Genomic DNA, 23,628 nt, shown 5'->3' with positions numbered 1-23,628 from the left:
CACACACACACACACACACACACACACACACACACACACACACACACACACACACACACACACACACACACACACACACACACACACACACACACACAGGAAGTGCAAGCTGCAGGGCCAGTCACCACTATGTTGGTTGCCATGACAAACAGTCAGCTGGGAATTCACCCAAAGAGATGACAAAGAATTGGGAGGTGTAGAGAGGAGGAGGAGGAGGAGGAGGAGGAGGAAGAGGAGGGGGTGGGAGGAGGGTAAAAAAGGGAGGGAGATTGAGAGTTAAAGTTGAAAGGGGGAGGAGAAAAAAAGTGTATTTTTTGACACGGAGCTGTACCTGGATCCAGACCGCTTTTTCTTTTTTTAAGACCGAGTGACTTTTAACAGGGTACCCAGTACAGCCCCATCGAAATATGTCAGTAAAACAGGTTATGCTACAGAGAGAGACACAGAGAGACAGACAGAGAGACAGAGGGAGACAGAGACAGACAGCAAGAGATGGAGAGAGACAGAGACAGAGAGACAGACAGCGATAGACGGAGAGTGAGACAGAGGCAGAGAGAGACAGTGAGAGAGATGGAGAGAGACAGAGACAGAACGAGAGACAGACAGAGAGACAGAGACAGACAGCAAGAGATGGAGAGAGACAGAGACAGAGAGAGATGGAGAGAGACAGAGACAGACAGAGAGACAGACAGCGAGAGACAGAGAGTGAGACAGAGGCAGAGAGAGACAGCGAGAGAGATGGAGAGAGAAAGAGACAGAACGAGAGACAGACAGGGAGACAGAGGCAGAGAGAGACAGCGAGAGAGATGGAGACAGACAGCGAGAGAGATGGAGAGACAGACAGAGACAGCGAGTGAGACAGAGAGAGACAGCAAGAGATGGAGAGAGACAGAGACAGAGAGAGACAGAGAGTGAGACAGAGGCAGAGAGAGATGGAGAGAGACAGAGACAGAACGAGAGACAGACAGAGAGACAGAGAGTGAGACAGAGACAGACAGCAAGAGAGAGAGACAGTGAGAGACACAGAGAGACAGAGAGAGTGAGACAGAGACAGAGAGAGAGGCAGAGAGAGACAGCGAGAGAGATGGACAGAGACAGAGAGAGAGACAGACAGAGAACGAGAGACAGACAGAGAGAGAGGCAGCGAGAGAGGCAGACAGATAGAGAGCGAGAGAGAGAGAGAAAAGGAGATGAGAGTCAGAAAGTTTGAATACGTTTGCAGGTGTGTGGTGGAAACAGCTGCTGTGGCTACATTATTGACTCATGCAAGTTCTCTCACACACACACACACACACACACACACACACACACACACACACACACACACACACACACACACACACACGGGACTGACATGCCAGAGGTGCCCCACCCCTGAATTCCACCAATATCCTTCTCTCCTCTTCCTTCAGCAACTTCTCCTCCAGTCTTCTGCGGACATGTTTCCCTCACTCATCCTTCCTACATCTGACTTCACTAAAGTTCCCTGGGCCAGTCCATCCTATACAAGCCCCCCCCCCACACACACACACACACACCTGGGGGGCTGTCCAGAGGGGACAGAAGAAGAACAAGAGATGGATGGAGTTGAGAGCATCTGAAGAGGTGCTCAAACTTAAACGGAGACAACGTTCGGTCTCAAGGTCACACTTGACGGGCGGGACAGCGCCGCTCTCCTCTTCATCCTCCGCCGGCTGAGGCAGAAACGCCTCTCAACCACCTCCGAAAAAGATGGATCTTCCGAGAGGAGAACCCGGCAAAAAGGTCTCTGCTGACCTCTGGAGTGGGGGGGAAGAAATCCCAACCTCTGCTTCAGCATGGAGGTCAGCAAACTCCTCCTCCTCCTCCTCACTGCAGTTACCAGTTATTAATAACTTGGTACTGGGCGTCATTTGTTCATGCACAGTTAAACCCATCAGCCGCTTCCCAAGCGAGCGAGCGGCTCGGCTCAAAACCCGATGAGCAACACCCCGACCGAACCGTCTCCGGCGCTTCGGGTTTGACCTAGCGAAGAGTTGCGAGAAGGTGGCCACGGAAAAGACAGAAAGACGGACGGATGGACGGCCGGCGGAATCGTCCCCTTGTTTTGCCGCAGCACTCGCCCAACACGTCAACATCTTGTAATTACGCTGCACAACCAACCGGCCCGCGGGCCTCCAACTAAACTGCTTGCTGGACAAAAATCCTCTCCAGCGTCGTTTCATAAAGCTGCACCCGCACGTGCACGATCACCGGCAAATGATATGATGCAGGGGACGAGCGTTTCTGCCCCGTCTCCCTCGGCTGTCACACTCCATTTACTACTGATACGAACACAACCCAACACAGCAGAACCGCACGCTGAATCTGGTCCAGGAAAGACAGGTCCTACTCCTGGCTGTGCGTAGGGTTTCCGAGTCAGCTGTGTGCGAGTATGTGTGTGCGCGTGAGCTTGTGCAGAAGACTGCGAGTGCTCGTCAAGCGTGCCTACATGCCCAGATCGGCACAGTGTTGTAGCGGCGGGGTGCAGTGTGTGCCGTGCGTTGTGCGCTAGTGCAGTGCAGTAGGTGTTAGGTAGCTGGTGGATGGATTCTGCAGTGATATTATGATCCTGTAACCAGATACGCTGGTTTTCCATGCTTGAGCCGCACACTCACCCCTCCCCCTCGCCTCCGCAATGGGCTATTTGAGGTCCTCAGGGTACACAAAGTGTGGACACACTCGGACACCCTTTCTCCCTCACTCAACACACACACACAAATATATGGGCTACTACAGTAACCCAGGTAGGCTACTGTAGCAGCATTGGATGCCTGGTCATCAAAAATATTTCTGCAAAATAACGTGCATATACTGCATGTTTGTGTGTGTGTATATTGCACGCATACATTGCATGCATGCATGCATTGTGTGCGTGCATTGCATGCATGCATGTGTTTATATATATATGCATGCAATGTTGCACTAGCACCGATTCCTGCTAAAGGAAAAAAAATGGAAAGGTTATGAAAGGAAAATTGGCAAGGGAGGGGAGCGAGTGAGGGGGGAAATAGAAGGAAATCGGGGCAGACAGGGAGACAGTGACAGAGCAGGAGAGATGGGAGGAAAGGGGGGGAAAAAGAGAAAGGGGGGAAGCGAATAGGACACAGGAGACCCCGCGCTCCTCTTTTTCTGTCTCGCTGGTCTGCAGGGTAACACAGTCACAGTAGTCGCCGACTCAAAACCCCCGTTCCAGCAATGAGCAGCAGCTCCACTTGGACAAACAACTTGTGACCCTGCTGAAGATAACAGTGGCACCGCGAAGAAACCTCTTAAAGAGAAAACATCTACTACGACAAAACTAGGTCGACAGCACCAGAAGTTAGCGATAAACGCAACGAGGACATATGTAGGAAACGGCCCTCGTGTGTCTACCTGGAACGCACCTGTGACAGCTGGTGACCAAGAATAACTGATGTGCAGAAGAACATTTTAATGTGTGATTTAATTCCTCAGCAGCCCTCTTGCCCCCGAGATGCTGCAACTGCTGCATTTGCATCGACCCGCAATAAAACAGGCAAACAGGCCAAACTAGGCAAATGTGTATCTTCCAAAGCAGTTGCTGTCAAGACAAAGCACGGCCTATTTGCGTGTCCCTCGCTACATTTTTCAGTTTGCAAAACAACTGAGCGGGCTGTGACGCAGTAAGGCCAATTCATGAATGAACCATTTGAACTCCGATGCAGCAACACAGACAGGATGGACGGCGGACAGCAGAACAGACACAGAAACCGAGCAAGCTAGTCATGTGACTGGAAACAAGCGCCACGTGTGTGTGTGTGTGGGGGGGGGGTGGGGGTGGGGGGGGGTGCACACTGGTATTGTGGCCATAAACCCTGAAAGTCACATGACAGCCGTGAGGTAAGCCGGGGCAACCGACCTGGAATTCAGGAGCACCACAATCTCTTACGTAACAACAGACGTGATTACGAAATAGCACAACTTTAAAATGCAAAACCTGTGGCGCCTCACCCATGAAAACAGTCAGGGGGGGGTGGGGGGGTGGGGTGGGGGGAGGGTAAAAAAAAAAACACTGACACCACGAGTGAGTCTTACTACGGCGGGGTTTTCTACAGTGTGTCAAGCGTTTGGTTTTCAGCCCTCACTCGCTTCCACCGTCATGCTGAAAACTGAAACCGTGACGTCAGACCGTCGAGAGGACTTCGTTGAAATCGTCACCCTGAAACTAAAACCACCGACTGTAGTTCGGTTGTTGACTGCTACTACAATATGAATGACCACTAGAGGGAAATGACTTGGTGTCTCTCCTACAAGCTAGCTTGCTGAGTTGCTGCTGATTTTGTTGTGCGACCATTTGCTTCAACTATCTCCTTGGGTTCGGTTTTAAATAAGGGGGGGGGGGTAGGTGGGTCTGCTGCTTTGTGAAAGCTCCAAAACATTGCTACATTATAAATTGTGTATTCAATTAATGGAACATTCCTTTGCCACACGCTCACACAAACACTCTAACAATCACTGACAGACAGAAAACTACATTTGGAAAGAAGACACGAAATAACGACTGGTGCCAGAGAAGACTGGGCAGATCTGCTACGAGGCCCCAAGTTCAAAGTTCGTCTGCTGAGACAATGTGGTTGTCAAAGGTTCCAGATGAGTGAGTGAGAGTGAGTGTGTTTGTGTGTGTGTGGGTGGGTTCTCTGCACAGAGAAAGAATTAATATTTCACATGTCTAGGAACTGACAAATAGTCCATCTGTCACACACACACACACACCTCTGAACATAACGCTGCACAGACACAAGACGGAATTTGTCAGCCAGGCCTCCATGCACTAGAGTTAGCCACCCTTCAACCTCACGTCCAACGAAACCAGTTCAGAAACGCCATCTCAAATGTCAAACCAGCACGTCGGAGTGTGGGTGTTCAAATTATTAAACTTCTGGGGCAGCAAAAACCATCCAAACCACATTCTCAAACAGTTTAACCCCAGATAATAATAAGAAAACACAATATCCAATACGATCACTATGACTCATATTTTTAGGGTTAAACAACAACCCAGCAACTCGGGGGATTTCATCACGAAATCAAACAACTCGGGTGGAAACAGTCATTCTGTCACCCCGTCTCCATACTGAGTCACTGGAGTGGGTCGACAAAGCAACACAATCGCTAAAACTGTCCACAGCGTAACAAAACGGTCCACACACAATGTCAAAAAACATGTCCACGACGTGATCAAATTGCCCACATTGTGACTAACCCCCCCCTCCCCCCGCTGCGGGACTGATCTATCCACCCAACCGTCCACAATGTAACGAGGCTTCAACGTTACAAAAGTAGCCGCGATGTAACAAACTTGTCTCGAGCGTAACCGAGCTGTCAGCCGCGTAACAGAAGTGGCCACAGTGTGTCTGCACGGCCGGTGTGTTGCCGCGCTGTTACGAAACGGCTGCCCCGTTACAGAAATGGCAGTCCAGCACCCGCCGCAGGATATCTATGGATACCTCGAGCCGGCCACATGCTGGGACACGAGACGCTTCACACGTACACGCACACATTCTCCTGCCTCTGTAACGACACCTGATTTAAAACGCGACGAAATGGTTACGATACGAAATAAGTTTGGGAGAGACCAACGGGACGAATGCGCGAGAGCGAGAGGCAGAGCGAGCGAGCGAGCGCGAGAGAGAGGCAGAGGCAGAGCGAGCGAGAGCGAGCGAGAGAGGGAAAGGATCACCGGAACAAGTACGTGCGGTTCTTCATGAACCGCAGCTGAAAACTTTACACAACCACCGACGGCTGCAACACTCCTACCGACCGGCCCATTCATTCCGGAATAACGGCAATGTTGGGGGAACAAAATGTCAGTTGTTTCTCAAAAGCGCGTGTTCCTCCTCGTTTCGGCGGTACCGGCGTTGTTGTAAATGACGGCTTACCACATCCAGGTCGGCCGGAGTTAACCAGAGAAACATTGGAATATTTCCAACCGCGCCGGTCAGTCACGGGAAGCGAGTCCGCGCTCCGTCCCTGGAGCTCCGGCGTCCCTCCGCCTGAAGCCTCGCTGTCTGTCACACAATGGCGCGGCGGCGGAGGAGGAGGAGGAGGAGGAGGCGGAGGAGGAGGAGGAGGAAAATCGCCCACCGGTGATCTGAAAAAAAAAAAAAAACTGAAGCCGCGCTCCTGATGGCTCCGCCCGGCCGCCCCGACGACTGACGTCAGCGAGGAATTGGCCCTGCCCACATACGCGCGCGCGCGCGCGCACGCACGCCACTACCACCAGCACCACGCACCCTACGGTGGCTATAAGGAGTCCACACGCCGCTGCTGAAATGGCAGGCTTATGTGATGCGGAAACATGAAGCCAAGACGAATCATGTCCGAAATTGTTCCGCCTTTAACGTGAAACTGCAACGTATAGAAATAAAGTGGGCAAAAACCGAGATCTTTTTAGGGAAAAACAAAAAAAAAACTTGCAATAACCTGGCTGCATAAGTGTGGACACCCCTAAACTAATATGCTGTTGAAGCACTTTTTTTTAATTAAGATTATTTTTTAGGGGGGATTTTCCGCCTTTACTTGATAGCGATGGTAAAGGTAGGGGAGAGGGGATGATGACACGCAGCAAAGGGCCCGGGCCGGATTTGAGCCCAGGCCGCTGGGGTGAAGACTCAGCCTCATATGTGGTGCACGCTCTACCGGGTAAGCCGCTGGGGCGCCCCTGTTTAAGCACCTTTTGATTTTATTACAGCACTCAAAGTCTTTCTGGGTACGAGTATCAGCTCGGCACATCTTGACTTGGCAAGATTTCCCCACTCTCCCTTACAAAAGCATTGTAGATCCATCAGATTGTGAGGGCATCTCCTGTGCACAGCCCTCTTCAAGTCACCCCGCAGATTTCCTATTGGATTCAGGTCTGGGCTCTGGCTGGGCTGTTCCAAAATGCCGATCTTCTTCTGGTGAAGCCGTTCCTTTGTTGATTTGGATGTATGCTTTGGGTCGTTTGTCACACTGAGAGGTAAAATCCCTCTTCATCGTTCTAGCAGACACCTGAAGGTTTTGCGCCAAAATCGATTGCTGTTTGGAGCTATTCATGATTCCCTCCACCTCAACTGAAGCCCCGGTTCTGGCTGAAGAAAAGCAGCCCCAAAGCATGATGCTGCCACCCATGCTTCACCGTGGGTACGGTGGTCCTCTGGTGATGTTCTGTGTTGTTTTAGTGCCAAACATACCTTTTGGAATCATGGCCGAATAGTTCAACTCTGGTCTCATCAGACCACAACACATTTTTCCTCATGGTTTTGTGAGACTGGGTGGATCTTTTTACAAAGTTTAGCTGGGTTTGGATGTTTTTTTCATGTAAAAAGGCCTCCGTCTTGCCACCCGACCCCATAGCCCAGACATGGTATGGAGAATACAGGAGATTGTTGTCACATGTAGGGAGCAACCAGTACTTGTCAGAAGTTCCTGCAGCTCCTTTAACATTGCTGTAGGCCTCTTGGCAGCCTCCTGACCAGTTTTCTCCTCGTCTTCTCAGGTTTTGGAGGGACGTCCCGTTCTTGGTAATGTCACTGTTGTGCCATATTGCCTCCAATTTTTGATGATCATCTCCACTGTATTGCCTTGGAAACTCTTTTGTACCCCTCTCCTGATCGATACCTTACAACAACGAGATCCATTCACGTTTTGGAAGCTCTTCGTGGACCATGGCTTTTGCAGTTGGATGCAACCAGGAAGATGTCAGGAAAATCCTTTATTCGGGGTTAATCACAGTCCCTTTAATTGATGACAGGTGTATACTAACTACTGTTTAACATGAGTTTGAATGTGATCGGTCAATTCTGAACACTGGCACACTCCCAATTATAAAAGGTTGTGCACACTTGTGCAACCAGTTTACTGAACGTTTTGTATTTTTCTTTTTGTTTTCCTAAAATGTGAGATTGTTCTTCCACTTTATTTCTATGTGTTGCAATTTCACATTAAGGGTGGAAAAAGTTCTGAGAGGATTTCTCTTAGTTTCATGTTGTTCCATCTGAAAAGCCGCCATTTTATCAGGGACATGTAGTGTTTATATATCCACCATTAATGGCTGGGCGTCCCAGAGACGACTGAGGGGCTTTATGAAAATAGATGTGCTTCTTAAAGCCTTGTGCAAATCTATGCGGGCCATAAAGGATTATTATCTGTTAATCTGCTGTTGATCAATCCTAGTTTTTTTTTCCTGCTCCTATTTAATCAATTTTATTCTGATTCACGTCGTTCTGTTTTCGTAGCTCTTCTCCACTCCATTTTACTAAAGCTTAATCAAATTTTGCTATTATCTATTCATGTTTACTCTATTTTCTTCTTTTATCATGACCTTCAGTATGATGCAGCAGATGTCCTACCAGTCTGTGGTGGACACAGACGTCTTCTCTGTTGTGAGTTGGGGCAGTGGTGTGAAGGGCGGAGATGCCTTCAGACTGAACAAGGTGGTGAGGAAGGCCGGGTCTGCGCTGGGAGTGAACCTGGACTCTCTGGGAGGGAGCGGTGTCAGAGAGGAGGGTGCTGACCAAACTGTTGGCCATGTTGAACAAGTCCACAACACACTGGTCAAACACAGCAGCACCTTCGGCCACACACTAATCCCCCCCCCCCAAGGTGCTCCGCACAACGCCACAGGAGATCCTTCCTGCCCTCGGCCATAAAACTGTCCAACTCCTCCTCTTTCTGCCTCGTCCAGGTGGACGCTGAAGCAATGGCGTCAGTGCAAAGACATGTGGGTCAGGTGAATTGGCCATACTAAAAATTGTCCCTATGTGTGTGTGTGTGTGTGGGCCCTGTGGTGTCCTGGCGGCCTGTCCAGGGTGTCTCCCCGCCCGCCGCCCAATGACTGCTGGGATAGACTCCAGCATTCCGAGATCCTCAGAGCAGGATAAGCGGTTCGGATAACGGATGGATGGATGGATGCTCTTGCGCCATCCTGCTTTTATATATAAATAAACATTCACCTTTGTTCTGTTTTATTGGCACCAGGTACTTCAGTTTAGCCTCGTTCATTATATTTTGTATATTCCCTATAGTTTTTGCTTTTATATACGTGTTATTGTGTGTATTTACGATATTGAGCCTTTTCCCTCAGGATCACTAAAGTATCTATCCATCTATCTATCTATCTATCTATCTATCTATCTATCTATCTATCTATCTATCTATCTATCTATCTATCTATCTATCTATCTATCTATCTATCTATCTATCTATCTATCTATCTATCTATCTATCCATCCATCCATCCATCCATCCATCTATCCATCTATCTATCTTCTCATTATCTTTTCACCTTGACTCAGTGTGAAGCACACCGCACTGTATTTGAAAGTACCAAGTGTGCCATGTACGAATAAATGTGATTGACATTGTTATTCAAATGAAGGATTCCCATGGTTACGGGAGTCTTGCTCATGTTCACGCTTCAGTGTTTGTTTTCTCCCAAACTGGCCTGGCGGCCTGTCCAGGGTGTCTCCCCGCCTGCCGCCCAATGACTGCTGGGATAGGCTGTAGCGTCCCGCCACCCTGAGGGCAGGATAAGCAGTTTGGCTAATGGATGGATGGACGGACGGAGAGACACACGGACAGGAAGAGGACATCCACTTTTGGGACATGCAGTTTGTCGTTTATTTCTAAAGTCAGACTTGCTTCCCGTTGGTGTTGGTTCCTTTCCACGCGGAGTTTGTGTCAGCAGATAACGAGGCTGGATCTCTGCAGTGTTGCGTTGTGTTACGCTGCTTGCAGGCGGTATGGGTGAGACAGGTGACACGGAGAAGGGGGAGGAGGTGAAATCCTCCGTCTTGTTCTTCACACTGATCTCTCCGTGGGCATGGACGGAAACATTACAACGATAGAAAGTTCAGCATCCAGGTGGCGTGGCGGTCTATTCCGTTGCCTACCAACACGGGGACCGCCGGATCGAATCCCCGTGGCGCCTCCGGCTTGGTCGGGCGTCCCCACAGACACAACTGGCCGTGTCTGCAGGTGGAAAGCCGGATGTGAGTATGTGTCCTGGTCGCTGCAGTAGCGCCTCCTCTGGGCAGTTGGGGCACCTGTTTGTGGGGGAGGGGGGGACTGGAGGGAATAGCGTGATCCTCCCCCGCGCTACGTCCCCCCGGTGAAACTCCTCACTGTCAGGTGAAGAGAAGCGGCTGGCGACTCCACCTGTATGGGAGGAGGCAAGTGGTAGTCTGCAGCCCTCCCTCCCCCCCCCCCCCCGGATCGGTAGAAGGGGGTGGAGCAGCGACCGGGACGGCTCAGAAGAGTGGGGTAATTGGCCGGATTCGATTGGGGAGAAAAAGGGGTTAAACCCCCCCCCCAAAAAAAAGATAAAAAGTTCTTTATGCTACGCACCCCACCAAGTCCAACGCCTCACATTTGCAACATAAATTAATTACTTTACTCTTAATTAATTAATTGATTAAATTAATTCTGGAACTTTCTCCTCGATATGTAATAGATTTAGTTTCATGTTAGTTTTCAGGTTGCGACTTGGAAACAGGGCACACCTGTAAACACCGGCGTGTGTGTGTGTGTGTGTGTGTGTGTGTATGGGGAGATAGAGGGATGGCGGTGGTCTGTTTGCCCCGTGCCCACCCCGACTGGTGGCAGATGGCAGGGTGAAGTCCGGTAAACCCAAACAAAACACACAACCTCAGAGTCCAGTACACAGAGACAAAACCCCAGCCTGGCACACAAGACGACGTACAACGCTCAGAGAGCAGGACATCTTGCACCGTTTGTCCCCTGCATGCCCCCTGTTGCTGGCCTGTCTGTCTGTCTGTCTGTCTGTCTGTCTGTCTGTCTGTCTGTCTGTCTGTCTCTCTCTCTCTCTCTCTCACACACACACACACACATGCACACACACTACTTATCAGCGTGTGATGAGGAGTATGGCTGCTTACTGTGTAGCCTTGCAGAACACAGTATTTACAACCCTGCAGAGTTTCCTGTAGCGGCCTTGGCCAAAGGTTGAACAGCTCCAACTCTGAGCTCCACCTTAAGCCCCGACTTCTTCCTCTCCTCCAGAGAACCACACTCGTCTTTTCTCAACCTGCACCCACGTTCTCCTGACAACGCTGACCGGACCAGCCTGCACACACGGAGGGGGGGAGGGGAGAGGAGGGGGGGGGCTTCTCAAATATGAACCGTTGCAACCCCCCCCCCCTTTCTGCCCAGCTGTACTTGGCCAAATACCCCACTCTTCTGAGCCGTCCCGATCTCTGCTCCACCCCCCTCTGCCGATCCGGGGGCGGGGCTACAGACTACCACACGCCTCCTCCCATACACGTGGAGTCGCCAGCCGCTTCGTTTCACCTGACAGTGAGGAGTTTCACCGGGGGGACGTAGCGCGTGGGAGGATCACGCTATCCCCCCCCCAGCCCCCACCCCGAACAGGCGCCCCCGACCGACCAGAGGAGGCGCTAGTGCAGCGACCAGGACACACACCCACATCCGGCTTCCCACCCGCAGACACGGCCAATTGCGTCTGTAGGGACGCCCGACCGAGCTGGAGGCAACACGGGGACTCGAACCGGCGACCCCCGTGTTGGTAGGCAACGGAATAGACCGCCACGCCACCCGGACCCCCTTAAAAGCTGCAGTACTTGCTTTATAGGTACGGCTCAAACAGAGCCGTGCCTTCCACCGTCCTTCTGTAAGTTATCGTTTATATCTCAGGCTCGGCTCTTTAACGGGGCGACGGTCCACACCGGGGAACCTACCACGTGTTCAGCCCGGCCCGTCTCTACCGGGTTTTACCCGGCATGCACTCCGCTCCCCAACACCGTTCCCACAACCCCGACGCGGGAAACGCAACCTCAGAACGGTACGACGTGCTCCTCACGGTGGGGTTCGCGTCGTGGTTCCCGGGACCGACGTTAAGAGACGCGACCGTGTGCTCTAAACGTCGCAAGGCCGAGTTCACTGCAGGATGTTGCCGGAAGACCGTCTGGAGGACAGCGTTTCATGCGAGACAACGGAGTGAATATACGGCACCATTGACACACATGAGTAATAATAAAGGGGGATACAATATAACTCTTGGAGCTCCCCCCCCACCTCCCCCCCCCCGGGCTGGGCGGAGCTTTCCCCCGCGTCTCTTTGGAGCCGGGGTGAGTTATGAATGAGTGCGCGCGGCGTGCCGAGCGGAGGGATGGCTCTAAATAAAGATTCCAGGTCAAAAACAGGAAATGGCTCAGTGAGCAGCGAGGGCAGGCCGACAACAGCGCACACAACCTCCACACACACCCACCCCTCCCCTCCTCCTCCTCCTCCTCCTCCTCTGGGTTTTTTTCTCTCTCCCTTTTTTCCCTCCCTCTCTCTCTCTCCCCGGGAGGATGTGCCTCGGTGTACACCCGGGGCGTACTGACATCAGGAGGGTTGTCGTTTCGCTCCACCTGTCCAGTTTCCTTTGTGGCCACTGAACAGCGAGCGAGGCTTCAACTCGAATTTTCCCGCTACGAGAAAGATTCTGATTTCTTTCCTTCCTTCCTTCCTTCCTTCCTTCCTCTCAATTTTGCATTTTTGACAGCGTAGCTTCCCGTACCATGCTCACTGTGTCTCTTTCTGCCTCTGCGTGCGTGTGAGTGTGCGTGTGGGATGATGGAGGTGATCGCATGTGTGAGTGTTAACTTGACTCACGGCGTGTTCACGGGTCCCAGTCATCGCACAAGCCCGCCGCAGACCGCCGCGGGCGGCTCTACCCACTGCCTCCGTCTATCGCCGCGCCTGCCTCTTCACGATAGCTGCAGCATGATGGCGGACTCCAGATTTAGACTCCTTCCATCATGCCGGATTATAATAATGACTGGGACGGTGTCACCGGTGTATTTTCCTACCAATAAAACCCGAGCTTTCTATTGCGGCCAAAGTCACACATGTGCGCGAGCGGAGGAGGGACTCCGATACAACTTGGGACACACACGCACGCACACACACACACACACACGCACACACACACACGCACACACACACAGACACACACAGCAATATCCGATTGTACCCCCCTATTAGTGTTACAATAGATTTTATTTTATTTTTCCCTTTCCGCCCCAATTGTATCCACCCCCTCGGCCGATCCGGGGAGGGCTGCAGACTACCACGTGCCTCCTCCCATACATGTGGAGTCGCCAGCCGCTTCTTTTCCCCTGACAGTGAGGAGTTTCACCAGGGGGACGTAGCGCGTGGGAGGATCGCGCTATCCCCCCCAGTTCCCCCTCCCCCCCCGAACAGGCGCCCCCGACCGACCAGAGGAGGCGCGAGTGCAGCGATCAGGACACATACCCACATCCGGCTTCCCCCCCCCCCCGCAGACACGGCCGATTGTGTCCTGCAGAGACGCCTGACCAAGCCGGGGGCAACACGGGGATTCGAACCACCGATCTCCGTGTTGGTAGGCAACGTAATGGAAGATTTTATTTGATACAAAGTTACTCTTACCCCAAGAGAGCCACCAGAACATTTAAAGAACCCAGAGAAGCAGGTGGCTCGTGCTCGTGTTTCTGAAACGGGGCGCGGGTTTGAGGCCAAAGTGTGATAAAATGTACGGAGCTCAAATAACAGAGAGACATTTAAGGAAAATGATGCCAAAGTTGAGAAAACACACACACGCACGCACGCACGCACACGCACACGCACGCACGCACACACACACACACACACACACACACACCCCATTTGGAAGAGACATGGGTGAGGAGAGTGGACCCTTACACACACACACACACTCCCCCTCTCACACACACATTCTTGTCCTGGCCCGTCTGTGAGCATGCTCACTGACGACACACTTCCCACGTCCGCAGACAGCCGCGGACTTGTCCCGGCTGCGTGGACACGCACGTGGTGCCCCTCATACTAAAGCCGAGGCTCCGCGTCGGCCCGGCGTGCCACAGACGCGCATTTCCCCATCCACACGCCATTCAAGTCGGTGGCGGCACCACAACGTCGTCCGCCAACCACCACAAGCACCAAGGAGAAGAAGTACACACGTTAGGAAACAAAAAGGCAACCTCACGCTTGCGCAATTTCTTGTCAGGAGTTCAACGCCGTTTGGCCGTCTCTCTATTCTGTCAGAAACAATTTATGGAAATGTGGCTCACGGGGGGGATGGCCTCGGACCACCTCTCTCCGAAAGAGGCGTCGGTTTTGTCGTCTGGAGCACGCGCAGTCAGCGCGCTTGCTGTGCGTGCAGTCCACGCAGACGTCCACATAGGGGTCCATGCGGACACTCGTGGACATGGGCAGATGACGACCCTCGTGGACACGCTGACATGGGAAGTACGGCTGTGTCCTGTTTCACAGTGTACACAAACAGTACTCCCTACTTACTCCCTGTTCAGGGAATGTCAGTTATGGGAACTTCCCTCAACAGAGTTCCTCCATTCGGGACACCCAGGCGTCTTTTTCCTCCGCGCGTGGCGGCAGGGCGGCCCAGTGGTTAGCGCCGTTGCCTCACAGCAAGAAGGTCCTGGGTTCGAACCCCAGGCCGTCCTTACGCATGCAATGGATGTGGTGTATACAGAACAGAACACAATTTAAAGAATACATCTTTGAAAGAAGATAACAGAATTACACTGGAATTATAAGATATATGAAGACTGCGATGAACGCCAAGCAGTGTCCAGATGCCACCGGAGCGGCCTAGGGCCTGAGCCGCGTAACCATCATCACCGCCACGTAGACATGGCAGCAGGAGTTAGACTTGCATCACACCATTCCCATACATGAGAGAAGAGACAAGAAGAGACCGCTACGCTAGGCTAAACTCGAAGCTAGTAAACAAACTAAAGGCTACCCACTAACACAAGAGTCATTTGATAAAGAAAACTAGCCAGCCAGAGAGAAGTGTACTAAGCACAGAAAATAGCCTAATTGGTAGGACAAATGAAGAGGTTCGAGCAGAATATAGAAGAGAGAGTAAGAATAAACAGCAGTTTTCTATCTCACGAAGCCAAATCTCTCAAAGCAGCGATCCCAAGAACAAACGCCGTAGGCTAACGGCGGACTTGTAATGGCGCACTCAGCAGATCAGAAACCGAACAATAGAGCTAACTGCTAAGCTAAGCTCGAAGACAATGAACAGAATAGGAGTCGTTTGAGAAAGAAAACTAGAGAATCTAGCGATACGTGAACTAAGCACAGAAAATAACAATCAGTAGGACAAACAAAGAGGTTAGAGCAGATTATAAAAGAGAAACGAGAGAGAGAGAGAGTACGAGAATAACCAGCAGTCATCGATCTCGTGAAGCTGAATCTCACGAAGCCGTAACCCGTCCTTCCTCTGAGTCCCCTCACCACCTGATCTGTGTCCAAAAGCATCTGAGTCAACTGAGGCCCTGCTCAGTTTTTGCTCCCTACGGTTTGGACTCTTACTTAACATGGCTGAATACCCTGTGCAGTCCACTTCGCAGGAAACTACTAGACAACAGGAATACACCTTATGGATTGGCCTTGATTCCCTAGCCCTTAAGTGAGGACAGTTTCGCCGGTCCTCATTTTGGATTTGGGGTTAGAATTAAGAATTGGTTAAGGTTAGATGTAGTTTTGATGCCTGATTAACCCTAACCATCAAAACTGCATCTAACCTTAACCCTTACCTTAACCTAATCTTAATTCTAACCCCAAATCCTAAATGAGGACCGGCGGAACTGTCCTTACTTTGCAAAAATGTCCTCACTCTGACGTTAAAAACTCAAATTGGTTCCCACAAAGAAGATATACAAGAAGACGCACACACAGGCTCTCTCCTCTCCTCTCTCTCTCTCTCTCATCTCTCTCTCTCTCTCTCTCTCTCTCTCTCTCTCTCTCTCTCTCTCTCTCTCTCTCTCTCTCTCTCCTCTCCTCTCTCTCTCGTCTCTCTCTCTCTCTCTCTCTCTCTCTCTCTCTCTCTCTCTCTCTCTCTCTCTCTCTCTCTCTCTCTCTCTCGTCAGTGAGATGGGAAAGCGCTTCAAACAGTTCCTAAGTGCCTCAGCGAACACACTTCAAGATGGCAGCTAAGGAGTAGGCAGTTCAGGCATCTCTGACTCCATCAGCTCTGCCATTTTACTTAAATTTGTCTCTAAAATGAATCCCTGATTCTCAGAATACTCTCTCTGCTCCTCACTGCTTTTCTTGTAATGTTGGGCGATAGCAACCGATTTATTTTACTTTACACAAAGTGTGTTTCTCTGGACGAGAGCAACGCCTGAACGGAGGAAATCTAAGCGGTGACGCACAAAGTCAAGTCAACCTTCCAAGTTAGCAGAGGATTTCTGACCAGTTTATGAAGTCATTTCATTTGATTCAAGTTATTGATTGTGTACGAATACTCACACTGTGACCGCGGTACATGTTCCATAGCACCCCTTTCAACTGTGATGGATCAGAATGTTCGTAGTATGAGAAAATCTAATACACAAAAAAAAAAGGGAAAAAAGTGGCAGGAAGTATACCACTTCCACCAAAAAAATCTAATATGAATCAACTTGATGCTATTTCGGAAGGAAATGGTGTCTTTGTGGGGTTGCCATGGAGATGTAGTTTGTGCGAGCCATATGTACCGGCCATCACTTCTGCTGGTTGACTGAGGATAGTATAACAGAATCACACTGCATACTAAACACATTTTGATGGAATTCAAAGTAGTAAACGGTATGTACTACTGTTGTTAGCGTGCAGTATCTGAAGTGGTATGTGTAGTACGTAGCGGAGTATTCAGACACAGCAGTTATCTGCTCCTCAGTCATGAAATCTGGCTACCGAAACACTAAATTTCTTTTGATATATCTTATAAGGCCATATAATTTTTGTTATCCTGGGTTTTTTTTTTCTCCCCGTGGTGATGCTGGTCACGTGGCTTGGGTTCTAGGCTGTTCCGGTGGCGCCTGGACACTGCTTGGCATCCTATGCATCATATTCTTCACAAATTTTATCATTCCGTTATCCTCTTTCAATGTTGGGAGAGAGCTCCCTCCTCTGTTGCTCTCCCTGAGGTTTCTTCCTATTTTTTTCTCCCTGTTAAAGGTTTTTTTTTTAGGGAGTTGTTCCTTATCCGATGTGAGGGTCTAAGGACAGGATGTTGTGTTGCTGTAAAGCCCACTGAGGCAAATTTGTAATTTGTGATATCGGGCTATACAAATAAAATTGACTTGAATACAATTAAATTCATGAATCATAGTTATACCATCTACTCCTGCTTCACGACTGACTGCAAACCATGCGCACATCTGTTTGTGTAGCGATTTATATTCTGGCAGAGAACAATAGTATAAAACTGGATGATCTGACACTGCTAAAATTCACCTTCCTCCATGTTGGATTCTCGCTGATATTTATATACTTTAATGATCCCCGTAGGGAAATTCCTCTCTGTATTTAACCCATCCTAGCTGTGTAGCTAGGAGCAGTGGGCAGCAGCCGTGCAGCGCCCGGGGACCAACTCCAGTTCGTCTCGCCATGCCTCAGTCAGGGGCACAAACAGGAGTACGAACCCTAACATCCATGTCTTTTTGATGGCGGGGGAAACCGGAGCACCCGGAGAAACCCCACCGCAGACACGGGGGAGAACATGCAAACTCCACACAGAGGACGACCCCAAGTTTGGACGACCCCGGGGTTCGAACCCAGGGCCTTCTTTCTGTGAGGCGACAGTGCTAACCACTGCGCCACCGTGCTGCGCTGTCAACAGGTCAGCATGGTCAAAGCTGTTTTGCTATTGGTCGACGAAATGAATTCGATTGTCACAGTTCACCAAAGCTGAACTCTACATTAAAGCATCATGGGGACTTCACTTCACTGTCGGAAGTGAATCCCCCGATTGTGAGGATGCCATTTAAAGTCAATAGATTTTGGTGGGAAATAATCGATTTCGGTATGTTACATCTCTGGTAGTATCTAGTGACTAGATCCAGACATGTCTCTCACCAGAATCCAGAACGGTGGAACAAACTCCCGGTCTCCATCCTCCTCAACCCTCTGCAGCGACACACTGCTCTAAATTGTGTTGGCGCCGACTGTTAATACTGTTATTAGTACAGGTACTTACCTAAACACCTTTACTCCTGAGCCCTTGTTCTACTTGTACTTGACAGCTTAATTTACCCGTTTTTCCGACGGTGTTTTAAGGCCCACCGACGCTAAACGTACTCAACTTGACATGCATTCTTGGCTATGTGACGTAGCAAATGTATACAGCTCCTACTCATATATGATATGATCACTATGTGGCAAATGTACTACTGCTACTGCTCATATAGTACTACTGTGATATGATCACTATGTGGCAAATGTACTACAGCTACGTATCACACCACTATGATGTGATCATTATGTAGAAAATGTACTATTAATACTACTACTACATGTAGTGCTACTATGACATGATTACTGTGTACTGCTCTATGATGCCAATTTGTAACATTTGACTTTTTTTGCTAACTCGTGGCTCTCATGTAAGTCACTTTGGATCAGTGTCTGCTCGATGAGTAAATTAAATATCTCTGTTGTATATTACGGTGTGACCGAGGCCTCAGTCAGATGAGCCAAAAGGTTTGTATTGCGTATGCGGGACACCTCAAAAAGCCCTATATACACGGAAGATGGACAGGGCACTTAAAGGAGGTTGATGGAGAGTATCTGAGGTGAAATTTAGCTGAGAGAGAAATTTAGGAACTTGTGAGAGGACTTTGAGCTCCGACTGACCAAGAATGTGGGCAAGTGACGGAGGGAGAGAGAGCAAGAGAGAGAGAGAGGGAGAGAGAGAGAGAGAAATGTGTTTACTCCCCAACGCCTCCAGAGTCAGGTGACTTACAGGAAACAGTTGTTGTTCTGCCACTGTGTCAGTCTCTCTCTCTCTCTCTCTCTCTCTCTCCTCTCTCTCTCTCTCTCTCTCTCTCTCTCTCTCTCTCTCTCTCTCTCTCTCTCTCTCTCTCTCTCTCTCTCTCTCTCCTTTCATTTTCTCCACTTCTCTCTTCCCTGTTTTATGACTTGTGAAATGAGTCCTCTCTCTCTCTCTCTCTCTGTCTCTCTGTCTCTCTGTCTCTCTCTCTTCCTGTTTCTCACACGGACTCTTTTACTCTCTCACCTCTCTCTCTCTCTTTCCTCTCTGTCCTTTACATGGTTGTTTTTTCCTAGTTTGTTCTCTCGTTTCTCTCTGACTCTAAACAGACTCTCCTGTCTTGTCCGTCCGTCCCTCCCTCTCTCCTCTGGCAGTTGCGTCCATAGCGAACTGGTGAGTGTGACACATTCCAGACAGACCATTCAGCAGCAGACACCTCTGCACACTGAATACACCGAACACACACCGGAAGATTCAGTTCCCCGCACTCACCTTCTGTTCGTCCGGTCCTGCATGTTTAGTCACACTCTCTTACTACTTCTCTTGTCTTGTCTTATTTTAATAAACAGTAATGGATGATCATAATAAGTAATAATAATAACAGTAATAATAATCATAATAATCAAACATAGTTAAAATAACAGTTATAGATATTACCTCAAGCTGAAAGGGCAAGAAAAATATGAATAACGTTAACAGGAAACTAAATACAGAAGACATCTATCTATCTATCTATCTATCTATCTATCTATCTATCTATCTATCTGTCTGTCTGTCTGTCTGTCTGTCTGTCTGTCTGTCTGTCTGTCTGTCTGTCTGTCTGTCTGTCTGTCTGTCTGTCTGTCTGTCTGTCTATCTATCTATCTATCTATCTATCTATCTATCTATCTATCTATCTATCTGTCTGTCTGTCTGTCTGTCTGTCTGTCTGTCTGTCTGTCTGTCTGTCTGTCTGTCTGTCTGTCTGTCTGTCTATCTATCTATCTATCTATCTATCTATCTATATCTGTCTGTCTGTCTGTCTGTCTGTCTGTCTGTCTGTCTGTCTGTCTGTCTGTCTGTCTGTCTGTCTGTCTGTCTGTCTCTATTTGCCCGTCTTTGCTGTCTGTCTTCCAACCAATGGACCGTTTCCTCTTCTTCCCCCAGTTTCCTGCAGTTTTTTTTTCATCTGCCACACAACACCGTCACCTCTCCCCAAGTCTGTCTGTCTGAGTCTGTCCGTCTGTCTGTCTGTGTCTGCGTCCTCAGCACAATTGCTAACCCATTACTCTTTCCAATCAGTGGAGTGGGTGGGAGCACCCTCCTGCAGCTGCACTCTGCTCATCTTGACAGGAACTTGATCAGAACAAACACACAGGAAGCAGGAAAACAGAAGTTTTTATGTAAATTCAAATACAAGGTGGAGCTCTCTCCCCCGCAGACCGACAACCAGGCTGAAATGCTATTAGTATCAAGGATTTTACCCAACACTAAACTCGATACCAAAAATCCTGAGTTACATGTTATGAATAAAAGACAAATGCCGTGTTTTTCTCTACTTGTGTCACATGGAAGCCCGTATTTCTTGAACGGTGGAACAACTGACTGCATCTCAGTTATTTCGCCCACTGACTCCAAACTAATGGTGTAAATCTACACAAGTGATGGATCGGATCGAAACGCCGTATCGGCCGACATTTACAGTCATAACTGGTATCAGCAGTGTGAAGGCGATGTTGGTGAACCTAATATTTTTAAAGATCATCCAAACTCAATACATGAAGCTACACAGTTCTGTTTTGGGATACATGTCGGGCTTTTCCAAAAGACCCAGACTGGACAGGGACTGTGGATGTGTACACTGAGGATTTTCGCCTTTGGACTTTGAAACGTTCTCCAGAACGAAGCAGAGAACTTTCACCTCGTCACGTCTTTCCTTTCTTCCCCGATCACCGAGGCGCCTTTCTCCAGGTACAACACGGCTTCAGTTCCTACTTGGCTGCAGTTAACTAAACAGGAAAATTCAGTTGGAAATTTGCCTTCGAGGCGTCAAATGGATATAGCACTAAAATAAGCTTTAGAAAAATCTCAAAATGAATCTGGTTTTTCAATTTTACTTTTCTTTTTTTCTTTCATAAACTGAGAAGATTCTTTTTGCCAACTGTTTAAAAACTCACTGCTTTGGAATTTCGCAACCACCCTGTGCGTTGATTGATGAAGGGTTCAGCACCACCGCCGATAGACAGCGGCAGGACAGGTGCACTGTCCTCAGGTCCAAGTCTTTCTTACATGGGAATAACATAAAATAGACATGGCGGGGTGTCCAGGGTAGTGTAGCGGTCTATTCCGTTGCCTACCAACACGGGGATTGCCAGTTCGAATCCCTGTGTTACCTCCGGCTTGGTTTGGCGTCCCTATAGACACAATTGGCCATGTCTGCAGGTGGGAAGCTGACGTGGGTATGTGTCCTGGTCACTGCCACTGCGCCTCCTCTGGTTGGTCGGGGCGCCCGTTCAGGGGGGAGGGGAACTGGGGGGGAATAGCGTGATCTTCCACGCGCTACGTCCCCCTGGCTAAACTCCTCACTATCAGGTGAAAAGAAGCAGCTGGCGACTCCACATGTATCAGAGGAGGCATGTGGTAGTCTGCAGCCCTCCCCGGATCGGCAGAGGGGGTGGAGCAGTGTCGGGGACGGTTTGGAAGAGTGGGGTGATTGGAAAATAGACACGGCAGTCTACATCACTACAAGGCCTATTCAAATGCAAAGTAGTTTACAACACCGCAGGCAGTGACACAGACATGTGCCGAGATGCGGTAAGCATGGAGTTAAACAACAGATTAACCCAACACTGACTGATGTCTTCATAAGCAGAGTTAATAAAGAATAAACATGGATGTTTCACTCAACACTTTTTGTCCCTTCTCGGCCCTGCAGCAGTTAGCGTAGTCCACTGAATTCAAACAGGTTAACGAACTTTGTTCATATCACGGCCCCTTTTTAACACCTCATCCTCCTCTCCTTCATGGTGGCAACCTGCCAACTGCTTTGTTGTGGTCAGTGTTTCGGTCCGCTCAACACACAGCTAAGCGAGGCTGATAGTCTGGCCTCATCCACACATGAACGCAGATCTAACTAACTAAAAATGGAAGGAGTCTCTGTCTGTCCGTCTGTCCCTCAATTTTCTCAACAACCGTTCAGTCGATCGACGTCACACTTGGCGGTGTATTGCGAGGACCCAAAGAAGTGCAGCGGCGAGCGTGACTTTGTTTGGATGAGCGGTTGTCGAGAAAATTGAAGGACCGTCGTACATCCGTACATACAGACAGACAGACAGGGGGGGATTACACCCGAAACGGGCACAGACTTCATTCGGCACTGGCGCTGCTGATGGAATGGTTTAGTGCACATCAGGGCGGAGCCCTACTGAGTGTGGGCCTTAGGGCCGTCGCCCCCGCGGTTGCTCGGTTTACGGGCATGACACATCTCACTAGCTTCAGATGTGGAAAGACATCAAACCACTCTCAATTCCAATAACAGTTTCACAGACCAGTTCACAGCTTTGTTAAATTAATACAGTCTCTAATGCAAATCGTTGTGACCCCCCACAGTTATCACTGATGCTCCGATTCTTTGATATTCCTCAGTGTCCTTTTCTAGATTAACATCAGTAAACACGTGGCTTAGAAGAAGTAGTACAGAGTGCAAAAAGCACATACAAATAGACTTACTCAGAATCCAAGTATGCTGACATTAAGGTGAACGTACTATGATTCACATACGCATCATCGAAAACGTGCATCTGAGCCCGTCACTTCTTTCCAGGTGTATGTCCATGATTGACGTTACAAGTATTTGGGCGTGTACACATATTGTGCAACTTATGAGTGCTCCTGTCAGAATCTCCGCTGAGAACGAATTCAGTCAAAACTGGAATAAAGTACGACAATGTAGATTTAATTCTGTTGAGGATTACTGAAATACAGGGGTTTGTCGTTGTGTGTGTGTGTGTATGTGTGTGTCAGAGGTTGCTTGGCGTTGCTTCTGAAACAGAAAGGAAAACAGAACCAACCATTTTCAGAGCTCAACGGCTGCACAAGCGAGCGGAGCTGACGAGTTTAACAAAAGTTGAATCAGAGTAGAAAAAAAAATCATATAAAACTAAAATCTTATCTAACGAGCTGCCTCTGCAATGATTTGGCGAAACCTTGTGAAATGACAATAAACCCGCAGCACAATAAAGAAATCTGGCTCGCACACTTATTTCTTCATATCTATCGGATCATCGGGATGGTCAAAATTTGCCAACAGCGCCGCAAAAGTGCTGCCATTTTGAAGAGCAAAGTGGTCCTGATTTTTTTAATTATTAGTTTTTAATCACTTATGGTGTGGTTGGCTCAAGGTTGGCAGATTGCAGATGATCTACATTTACTATGCCGCTCCCACGCGTTACTCCACGGGGAGCGGGAGGCGGGCCTCACACCATGTAGTCAAGGTCAGAGACAAGGAAGGAGTGTTGTCCCTGGGTCCCACCATCATCCATCTGACCATAATTCCTGAAAGACCGACTAGGACATACGGTTGGAGAGCTGCATCCGTCAGGAGATATGGGTGTGCTGCTGATGACGGGAGGTCGAGTGAGGAGCCGGTGTCACCCGGGAGGAGTGCAGCCGGTAACACCATTAGCGAGAGAATGGCGTTGGGTCTGGAATACATAACCGATTTTGACACTTGGATCGAGGGCTCCTGTTTTAATGTGTTACGCCTCCTGCAAAACAGCCTACTGTACACAATCGCTCCTGCGGCACACAGGATCTTCTGC

General features: G+C 49.4%; 1 protein-coding gene across 2 annotated transcripts in view; it reads right to left on the bottom strand.

Annotated features, from left to right (window-relative positions):
• The window catches only part of sertad2b (SERTA domain containing 2b), a 43,141-nt gene that overhangs the window by 6,689 nt on the left and 12,824 nt on the right, over window positions 1–23,628 (bottom strand). The window contains exon 1 of one of the 2 annotated variants that reach the window (XM_056291806.1): window positions 5,919–6,057. The exons of the other annotated variant lie outside the window; for it this stretch is intronic. The gene's annotated coding sequence lies outside the window, so the exon portion shown is untranslated. Of the gene's footprint in view, window positions 1–5,918; window positions 6,058–23,628 lie in introns of those variants that run through there. 2 annotated transcript variants of the gene reach the window in all.

Source organism: Lampris incognitus, chromosome 13 (assembly GCF_029633865.1).
Source record: "Lampris incognitus isolate fLamInc1 chromosome 13, fLamInc1.hap2, whole genome shotgun sequence".
NCBI classification, from domain to species: domain Eukaryota; kingdom Metazoa; phylum Chordata; class Actinopteri; order Lampriformes; family Lampridae; genus Lampris; species Lampris incognitus.
This window is presented reverse-complemented; position numbering and strand designations above follow the sequence as displayed.